Below are 11,348 nucleotides of genomic sequence, written 5' to 3'. Positions count from 1 at the left end.
AGTTGGTCGTGCATTGCTCTATCATTGAAAAGTCGCTCTGCAGCTTCTTCACGATCACGTCTCACATATTTCCTCCGTCGAGGTTCTGATTGCTGGATATGTTGTTCAATTATATGGAGATCCTCAAGATCATCTTCCTCCATCATTTCTATCATTCTTTGGGCTTGTGCCGAAAATTCTTCACTGCTATCGGTAGACATTTTAATGCGAAATTGTGAGATTATACAAAGATACAAATTGTATATATATAATGAGAGAGTATTGAATTTTTTGATATAGCATTTCAAACTCAATCTCATACATAGTGTTTTTTTTAATTTCCATTGTTTTCAAAATATTACCGTTGGTATAAAATGTTAAAAAAAATTGATTTTAGCATATTAAATTTATTTTTTTTTTGTAGGAACAGGAAAAGAAAAAAAAAACAAAACAAAAACCTAGCCTGGGATTAGCCTAGGGAAGCTAACCCCACCACATCTTCAAAAAGAAGAGAAGAAAGATAATCAGGAGGATAAGAAAAGGTCGTGACACCCAACATCCCCTCATGACCAGCAGCCGCCAAACGATCCACTACCCGGTTCTGTTCTCTGAAGATATGGCTGAAATTTATGAAATCAAAAGAAGAGCAAAATCTTCTAATACCTTTGATTATATTTTGGCTATTTAAAGAAATAGCATTATTATCGGAAATTATTTTGATAGCCTCAAGGTTGTCAGATTCTACAATCAACTTCTTCAAACCCAGACTCTTGGCAAGTTTAAGGCCAGAAAAAATCCCCAAAGCTCAGCCGAAAAGGACGAATCCAAGCGCAGATTCTGAGCAAACCCAAACAACCAGGCACCCCCATCATCTCTCAAAACACCTCTTGCAGCAATCTTACCGTCCTTAAGGCAAGAACCATCCGTGTTTAATTTCACCACCCCTTCCCTAGGCCTGCACCAACCAAGGAGGTGAACAGTCTTCTTCTGGGTCGACCTAGCAAGAGAATCTCCTTTGAAGCTATCAGTAATATTGAATAATTTTTCCGATAAGAACTCAACTAAATTAGGAATAAAAACAGTTTTCTTTCCAAAGATCTCCTCATTCCTCCACTTCCAAATCTGGTGACAGACGATAGCAAAGAAAATATCACCATGCTCAAGGTTAGCCAATAACTTCCCACTAACTCCATCAATAAACCAGTCATGATCAGAATGAGCCAAGAAAGTAGAAAGCAGGTGGTGAGGGAGAACTTTTCTCCACACCTCTTTACTCCTAGTACAGTCCCTAAGAGCATGACAAATAGTTTCAACATGCCCTCTGCATCTGCTGCAAGCACCTGAATCCACCAGATGCCGTCTATTTCTATCCGAATTAGTGAGCATCCTATCCTTAACACCAAGCCATAGAAAGCTCCTAATACGGTAAGGAATTTTTAAAGCCCAAATGATTTTCCAAACTTCAGAGTGAGGACCCGTCCCATTTTGGTTGAAAGCCTCAAAGGCAGACTTGCAGGTATAAGCCCCATTGTTTGTCAATGCCCAACAATGACTATCTCTATCTTCCTCCTTATTACTTATCTTAACCCCTCTAATCCTCAGGAGCGTATCCAGACTAAAAAAAGATTCAAATTTAGACCAAATCCAATCCCCCTCAGAATACACCACATCGGCGATCCTCCAATTGTGGATATTACTAGGTGGCGGGGAGCTACACACCTCTGATAAAGATTTGCCTCCAATCCAGATGTCATTCCAGAAGCTGATGGACTTACCATTTCCCACCTCCCAACCTATCCCAGAGCAAAACTCTGAAAACACAGTACTGAGGCCTTTCCAAAGAAAAGAACAATTGACAACTCTCTCCTTGGGGCCCCCAAAAATCTTATCTTTTCTATATTTCCCACAAAGAAAACGAACCCAAAGAGAAGAGGGGAGTTGCCACATTCTCCACAGAAGCTTCATTAATAAAATTTTGTTATTGTCCTTAGCTTGTCTTATCCCCAGGCCTCCCATGTTTTTAGGTTGACAAACCTCCTTCGAAGGAACAAGGTGGATCTTTTTCCCCTCCGCAGAGTCCCCCCAAAGGAAACGCCGATTGATTTTATCAAGATCATTAAGAACAGGCTCAGGCAATCTACAAGCTTGCATAATATGATTAGGAGCCGCACAATCTACAAACCGAATCAAAGTAAAACGGCCCGAAAGAGAAAGAGTTTTAGCTTTCCAACTGGCACACTTACCATTAGTTTTGTCCAGAGTCTCTTTAAATGAGGTTTTGGAGATTCTGTCACTATGGAGGGGAACCCCCAGATACTTACCCAAAGAGTTAGTCAGAGGAATACCAGATATTTCACTTAGCCTTTTGCAGACACCCTTACTCATGTTTTTAGAACACAACATCCGGGATTTTTGGATATTGATCTTCTGGCCAGAAGCGGCGCAGAAACAGTTAAGGATATCCATAACCACACCAATTTGCTCCTCATTCCCTTCCACAAAGATCATAACATCATCTGCGAAGAACAAATGAATAATCGAAGGACAGAATTTGTTGATGGAAACTGGATGGAATTTCCCATTGCCCACAGCCTCTTGGATAAGGTGAGACAATCTTTCCATAGCAATAACAAATAAGAAAGGGCTCATAGGATCCCCTTGACGGGTCCCCCTGGAAGGAGTAAACTCCTCCGACATATCTCCATTGATCAAAACCTGAAAAACAGGAGAAGAAATGCAGACCTCGATCAATCTCCTTCAACTATCCGGGATACCAGCTCTCTTCAGACTATCCAGAAGAAAACTCCAGTTTAAGCGGTCATAAGCTTTCTCCAGGTCCAGCTTTAGAGCCACAATACCTCTCCTACCCTTTTTAATTTTCATGGAGTGAACCATCTCCTGGGCAATAACAACATTATCCATCATCTGTTTGCCAGGAACAAAACTGCCTTGATTCTGGCTAATAATCTCAGGAAGAATACAGCGGAGTCTATTAGCCACAATTTTTGTAATAGCTTTGTACAACACATTACAAAGACTAATAGGCCTCATTTGTAAAAATGAGGACGGTTTCTCAACTTTTGGAATCAAGACCAGAAGAGTTTTATTCACAAGCCTAATATCGTTGGAACCACTGAAAACTCCTTTAACAAAACTGTAAATGCCTTCCTTCACAGTATCCCAATGTTTGTGATAAAAACTGGCAGGAATACCATCAATCCCAGAAGCTTTGGTAGCTCCAATACTCGAGAAGGCCAGATCAATCTCTTTCTGGTCAATAGGATGGAAAGCTTCCCGAATCGTTTCCTCTTCCAACCTAGGAAACGAAGTCCTAGAAAGGGCTTTATTTAGATCTACATTCTCCTCTTTAAATAAGTCTTTATAAAAAATTTAAGTTTGAAAAAAAGGACAAAATAAGACAAAGAACACAAATTATGCACAAAAAAAAAAGTTTATGTTGAGATTTTAAAATAAAGAAAATGAAACAATATTGATACCATTTACTATTTTATTACCGTTGAATGCATATATGTATATGTAGAAGCATATTTTTTGGGTTCTTTTATATGGACCCCACCATTGTGAATATTGTCCATATTTGGACAGTCTCTAAATATGGATACTAATATTTTGGCTCTTTTAATGGTTAGACAGCCACTAACATCTTTTTTAATTTGCATATCAGTCCTCTTTTTGAACCACTAGAGGTGCTCTAAGGAGTCAATTTTCACCCACCCAATATGACACATACGACATGCATCGTTTCGGTTAGCAGTCACGTGGTTTCGATTAGCGGTAAAAATAATAATTATTACTGATGTGGCAGTCGTATTATTTTTTTGGTGTCTTTTTTATTCTTTAAGTCACCAGGGTGACTTAATTAGTATAAAATTTAAAGTTAAATAATTTTATTGTAACAAATTGGAGCTGTGTGATCATTTTAAAACAACTATAAAAGTTGAGTCACCAACTATCCCATATATAAAGATCCTAAAGATAAAAAGCTCGGAATCATAACTACTAAGGAAGAAAAATGAACTTTGAGAACTGCTCATCAATATGTTAGTGTGCTCTAGTTCTTATTGGTTTTATACTTTGTATTGAACATTAAATATATATTTGGAATACATTGTTAAGTGTTATATGAATAAAGGCATTAGTTCATTCTACTTATATCTTGTGCTATAAATCTGAATGGAATATCCATTTATTGTTAATCATTAATCTGCCTGAGGTCTGCTCTATTCATGGGAATGAATAAAATCAAAGGCTTATACATTCAGTATGTGTGCAGTAGTATTGAACATACAACTGCAACACTTGCATAGTAAGATATAGATGTAGGTGCGTGTTGATGAAATCAATACGGGACTGGATCGATCAACTCTAGAAAGATTCATTGTGCACGTGTCATTGATCTTTCTATATGTAGAACTCTATTATCTGGAGACCTTATTTCATTATAGTAAATGACGTGGAATCTGGTTCACTTTAATATGCGCCTAACAGATTCGTAACAAGATAACAAATATGGGTATGTTGGGTGAATCAGTGAACACGTTGTTACTGATAAGTAAAGTGAATGGATTATCAGTCACCTAACAGTGAGCTGATATCATTGGCCACTTGATAAGTGGAACTGAAGAAGTGGATGACCATATCCTGATAAGTAGTTTACTTATCTGATTCATCAGTTCACTTTTGATCAAGAAATATAATAAATCATACAGAGAATGACATCTGCCATATCTCTGGTTTATAATATCGATATGCAATTGGTAAGAGATACTGAGAGAACATCTACTGGGTTTCATGTCTTTTTGAGACGGCTGAAGTAATTCGTATCAGTTGGGGACCGTAATGGTTTGCTAGAACCCACTTACGGCCAGTTGGCTTTAGGCTCATGACTGACTGAGGACGGATCCCTAAGATCGTGCACACCAACTGTTGGGATGAAGCTTAAGTAATAAATACATGTTATGTATTTAATCAGAAAAGAACGGATTAATTAATTGCTAATTAATTAACTTAAGGGACTAATTGATTATTTGTTAAGTAACAAGTTAATCAAGTTAGTAATTGAAATTGATTATAATTAATTAATAATCTTCCTAACGTAATTAGTCAGTCAATTGATTAATTAAATTACATCGAGTAATTTATTAATGGAACTGATAATTCAATTAAATTCTTTGGACCTTCATTATAAAGATTAGTTATTCCAATTGACTAATTGATGTCAATTGAATTAAATAAATTCTCTTGGGATTTACTTATGAGATTGAATCAATTGGGATCAATTTGCAATTAACTGAATCATTAAAAACCTAATTGGGGAAAGTATATTAAGGCTCCTAAATAGAACAATTCTAACCCTAACCTCTATATAGAATTCTCGGCCAGCACATAGAGCATCCCCCTTGCTCTTTTCGGCTACCGTTTTTACTCGGCTAGCACCAGCTTATCCCGAAAGCGTTGGTGCATGTGACTCTAGAACATATTTACTCAATATTATTAGGAATTTAAAAATCTCAAGAATTGTACCCAATTAAGTCAACGGTACAATTCAGATCGGTCCTAAAGAAAAAATCAACGGTTAAATCCAATTTTGGATCTTTTTAATCGGGTATTCCGTTCAGTTCAAGAATCTCCAAGATCCACGATCAGCCTTATTTTTAACAATTGAAATATTAATAATTATTGTATTATAATTAAAATTAGTTTTGAATTTTATAAAAAAAATTCAAAAAAAAAAATGGATCGAAGGGCCTCCAAAACAGGAGACTCCTTAGGCGACGCCTATGAGGCCTATGCCTAGAGCCTCCACAGATTGGTTTGAGAGTTTCATGACATCACGCGCTAGCTGCAATCAAACTAAAGCGCACACTGAATTGATGGATCATTATTTTTTCTAGTTCTACTACTGATATATGATTTTTTTTTCAATAGATTGATTCATAGGTAATCATGAATTAGACCATGTGTGCTTACTTCAACAAAAGAAGCGATGCTTTGTATGGGGTTGTGGAAAATTTGGTGTCAGCGCAATACCTGTTATTAGGAAGGTTCCTTTCTTCCTCTGTTCATTGCCGCCAAACTAAGCAGCAATTTCTTGGAACAATTCGCTAAGGCTACAACGTTGTCTTTCGGAGTGTCCACAATTCAACAGTAAGAGATATTGGTAGCTCCGGTAGTGAATTCTTTAAAGCTAAAGATTGATGCAGCCTGCCATATTTGTAGTAATTCTATCGATTTGGGTGATATTCATTGTAATCATAATGAGACTTGTATCCGAACTTTTGAGATACCGAGATGGGAATTCCTTCCTCTAAGGCTGGCAGAGGCGTTAGGCCTCCATCAGGCACTATTATTTATCATTGAGCATTGTGTCTATAATGTGGTGATCGAAATGGATGCAGCGGAAGTAGACCAAGCAATTCATTCCTGCACCACAGACCTCTCTAAATTTGATTTATTATTAGTTCTTGTCAGTTCATTCTCTCTAGGTGTTCAATGTGTCTGTCACTTCTGTTAAAAAGACCGTTAACACGGTGGCTCACGTACTTGCTAGTGTCGTTGTATCTTTGGCTAGTCCTATTTTTTTAGCATTCTGAGTCTAGCATTATTAGAACTCTAATGCATACTGATATAATATTCTTAAGTTAATAAAGCTCATTTGTTTTTAAAAAAATGATTATTTATAGTTAATCATTTTAATTTTGATCTTAGTTAATCATTTTAATTGTTACTTGTATTACATGAAATATACTTACATATTTTCACAAAACATGTTACTCTACTCGATAGAATTTTTATTCTACTATTATTTTTCAAATGATACTTATATTAATGAAAATCATGATAATATTATTGGGAGATCTAATTGTTATTTAGAGAGAGTCAAAACAATTTTCGAACGAAAAAATCAATTATAAATTTTTATATATAGTTATGCAAAATTTAAAAAAATAATAATAACATGGATATCTTATTGGAGACATAGACTTGCCAAACGTTTGACTTTTGTTAACCTGCAATGGGGTGAGCTTTTTTTTTTTAATTAAAACTATTCATTAAGAATCAACGTTTAATAAATCAATAAGAAATGAAGATGGGCAATCTCACTCTCCACGGACAGACTCAGAACCGACAGCTTTAGTAAGAGCATGAGCTACCGTGTTCGTTGAACGCTTTACAAAAGAAATAGAACAAGCTACTAATTCTTTTAAAAGTACCCTACAATCTTCAATTAACACCGTCTGATACGAGAAATCCTCCTCCGAAAACTGAATTGCCTGAACAGCTGCCAAGCAATCAGATTGAACATAAACCATATGAAAATTTTTCTGTTTGAGCCAGCTTAGAGCCTCACGAATTGCCATAACTTCATTTGAAGGGGTCTACTTATATATTTAACTCACTTTGTTTCCATCTCACCAAATCAGACATTTTCATCCATTTTGGAAAAAAATACCTTTATTTCAATTCGCCTTCTTCCTTGGACTCTCAACATCTTATTCGTCATCCCAAACCAACGAAAAGACGGTGGTTTATAGAGAGAAAAGATTATGTTTCGTTCAACCTTTGAAAAATTAGTGTCTGCGGAAGAGGATTAGGATGGAAAGCTCAAAAAATGATAAAGAAAAAAAATCTAACAATTGAACTGCTGCAATGTCGCATTTTGTGACGAATTTGTCACAAATGCGACAAGAGTTGTCGCATCTGCGACAAGAGTTGTCGCATTTGTGACGTAATGCGATAATTGTTGTCGCATTTGTTGTGACGAGATGCGACAATTGTTGTCGCATTTGTGATGAAATGCGACAAATTTCGTCATAAATGCGACAATAATGGAGAAAAATGGCAGAAAATGGAGGAAAATAGAGAAAATTGAAACGATACCGCTACAAATGAAGAAAGAGGCAAAACCAGCGAGAAAAGCATGCGTATATGCTAAAAACATACAATTTCTATGGGAAATTGAACATAATACTTCAATAATCCCAAGGATAATTTTGTCTAAAATGGATAAAAGTGTCTAATTTGGTGAGATGGAAGCAAAATAGGTTAGAGATATAAATGGACCCCTTTAGTTTGGCTAGATTTGTAATTTACCCTTTAAAGTTCTCCAACCTCCAACGTTTTAACATCTCAATAGCAATAAGGGGTTAAATACATCATTGGTCACTGAATTTACATGGTTGTCTCAAAATAGTCACTCAATTTCAATTTGTCTCAATAAAATCACTCAACTTTGAGTTTTGTTTCAATTAGGTCACTCCGCCGATTTTAGTGGTTAAAACGCGTCGAAATAATGACATGGGTGACATGTCAACATGAATTAACTCAAATCTCTGTCCGAAACGAAATGTGATAGCCACATGTCGGATATTTTTATGAAAAAAACTACATTTTATTTAGTTTTTTATAAAAATAATGGACATGTGATAGCCAAGTGGAACATATGTGGATGTCATGTGTCATTTCGCTTAGAAATATGAGTTGTCTCATATTGACATGTCACTTATGTCATCATTCTGATGTTTTTTTATCACTAAAATCGTTAGAGTGATCTAATTGAGACAAAACTCAAAGTTGAGTGATTTTATTGAAACAAATTGAAATTGAGTGACCATTTTAAGACAACCATATAAATTCATTGCATTTAACTACGAATAGCAACGTGTACTCTATTGGGTACCCGCTACTACCCGACCCTAATGGGACTACTCGTGCCCCGTATAAAAGGGTATGGGAGGGTATGGAATCAAAACCATTACCCGTTAGGGTAATGGGACGGGTATGCGAATACCCCCTATGGCACCTGATGCGCCCCAGAGCTATCGCTCCAAATGACTCACTAAGGGATAAGTGTACCCCGTCGTTATTAAGTAATAATCTGGACAAATCCAGGTATCGAATCCACAGGATTTATACTGCAAGTACCAAACTACTAGGCTTCTAATGTTATCTAGGCTATGGGGGGTTTGAGATTGATGGTTTGTAAGTTAAACTACTCCTAATTAAGTTAAATCTACTCCTAAGTGATCCTTAGCAATGTAAATTAACCTGGAATGATATGGGGTGATACGATAATACCAATTCCAATCCTATTTTATCATTCAATTGTTAACCTAATCCGAGTCACTTGTGCCTAAGGCGATTAACTCTACATATCCTTATATGGTTCCTAGCACGTGATACCCTTGTAAGGCCGAAACTAGATCTAAGGCTCAGAAATTTGGGCTTAATCTTCCATAAGGTTGTCAATCTTATAGTCTCTGACTTAGTCAGATTCAGCTTGCAATATGTGTCAATTTAATATTTGGATTTATGAATGAGTTAACCCAAAAAGGCAAAGTGTAAGACTTAGAAAAGTAATAACAATCAATTGAACAAAATAAAACTCAGATTAATATTAAAGATGGAAAAGTGTTTATCACGATGATACAATAGCCTAAGATTCATAGAATGGACCAGAAGCAAATAGAATGTAAAAGAGAAAGAAATCCATTTAAGGGAACCTACCGACCAATGCAGACGTCTTTCTAGGAATTGAAGGGTCGAAGCCTTGAATAATCCTCTAGAGCACGAAGGTTGGTGTTCTTCAATGGCAGACGGAGGAAGCAGGAGGATTCTTCAAGGATGGAGGCTAGGGTTTTATTTTACAAAACTAAGGATATCTAATACAATTGTTACAAAGTCCTATTTATAGTTGTTGTTTCGTGTCTAAACCTAGTCTAACTTGTTTTCCAATGCAAGTGGAAGAGGTGGAGCGCAAACGTGGAGTCGTGGGGCTGGGAATCAGTATTTCTACTGATTCCCGCAGGCCAGCTGGACCCTGGCAGCCAGCTCGTCGAGCTGGCCTGCAGAGGCCAGTTCGACGGGCTGGTGATGCCCAGTTCGCCGAACGACTGTCGGGGGTTCTCGAGACGCGATTTTTATCCGAAATTAATCCCGTTTTAACCTGCACACGCACATCAACTCCAAAAAACATTAGTCTAAAGGCTAAATTAACCCACCAGTCATTAAATTTTAGCAAAAACTCCATTTGGTGCGACCTTTGGTGGATCAATTAGCCGAAATAAATGAACGATAGTTCACGTGTGTGCTATTTTGGCAAAAAATTTCCTGAAAACAATTAGAAACGGCTAGAAACTACAAAAGTAAATAAAACATGTACTAAAACTAAATACCAAGCACACATACATAAAAGTGCGAGAAATGCTCATTTGTTGAATGAAAACTAATTAAAACTATCCTAAAAATCGTACCTAAAGATAGGAGTTTTCGACCCCTATCAGTATCCGGTACCCGTCATAACTTTTTTACATATTAAAAAAATATTATTATGTTTTAGATGTAAAATGAGAGATTTGAATACCAAACTTTTGTTCTTCAACCATTAAGTGATACCACTAATCTTCTTTATTTTTATTGATTAAGGTTAAATTTGTTTAATTTTTAGATGGATGATTTATTAAATTTATACTTTGTTAAATTTGTAATTTTTTTTGTTTTATTTATTGATTCTTAACGGGTAAGAATATCCGCGAGTATCCGTGAATTAAATGCAAAACATATACCCGTTAGGATAATAAGATTGATACAAATAATTAAAAAAAAAAAAAAATTTAGAATATCTTATCCATTGTCATCTCTGCATTTAACCTCTCAATCAAGACTTGAAACATCACATATTTTATTAATCGAAAAAAGAAATTATTTATCGTAGATCACATTTTAAATTTCACCAAGCAGTTAGATTTAAGATTATATTATTTTATTTTATGGAGACAGAATCTGCTCCGCTCCAATAGGGTTTATAAAATGAATTAGGATAGTATAAAATAATTGATTATTATAATATAATCAAAAAATTTATTTTCATTAAAAGTCAAAATGAGATAAATATAGTAGTCAACATATTATAGAAAAATCGAAGGGGATGATATTTAATATAATTTAATATATTAACCATTATAATGATAATTACTACAGGAAACTGGAAAATTTATAGTAGTTCAATTAGCTGGGAGAGGATAGCACTGTGTTTTCCATTAAAATGGACCTTTGAAATATTATGGTTCCGTTTGGTATACTGTAATGAATATTGTAATGGAATGCTCATGTTTAGATTAGTCATATTGTTTTTGATATAATAAAATTACAATTACATTATTCAATTTTTTTTTACAAATTTATGTAACGAGGATGACATAAAAAAACTGGCATGAATTCCTATTACGAATAGCCCGAGTATATATTTTTATTATTTATATTGATTATCCACAGTTTTTATTAAACGGTAATATAAAATGAGAAAAACATGAAAAATATAGAGAACATAGAAAATGTGAAAACGGAAA

This window comes from Euphorbia lathyris, chromosome 2 (genome assembly GCF_963576675.1).
Source record: "Euphorbia lathyris chromosome 2, ddEupLath1.1, whole genome shotgun sequence".
Taxonomy (NCBI): domain Eukaryota; kingdom Viridiplantae; phylum Streptophyta; class Magnoliopsida; order Malpighiales; family Euphorbiaceae; genus Euphorbia; species Euphorbia lathyris.
The sequence above is the reverse complement of the archived record's forward strand: the minus strand, read 5'-3'. Positions refer to the sequence as shown.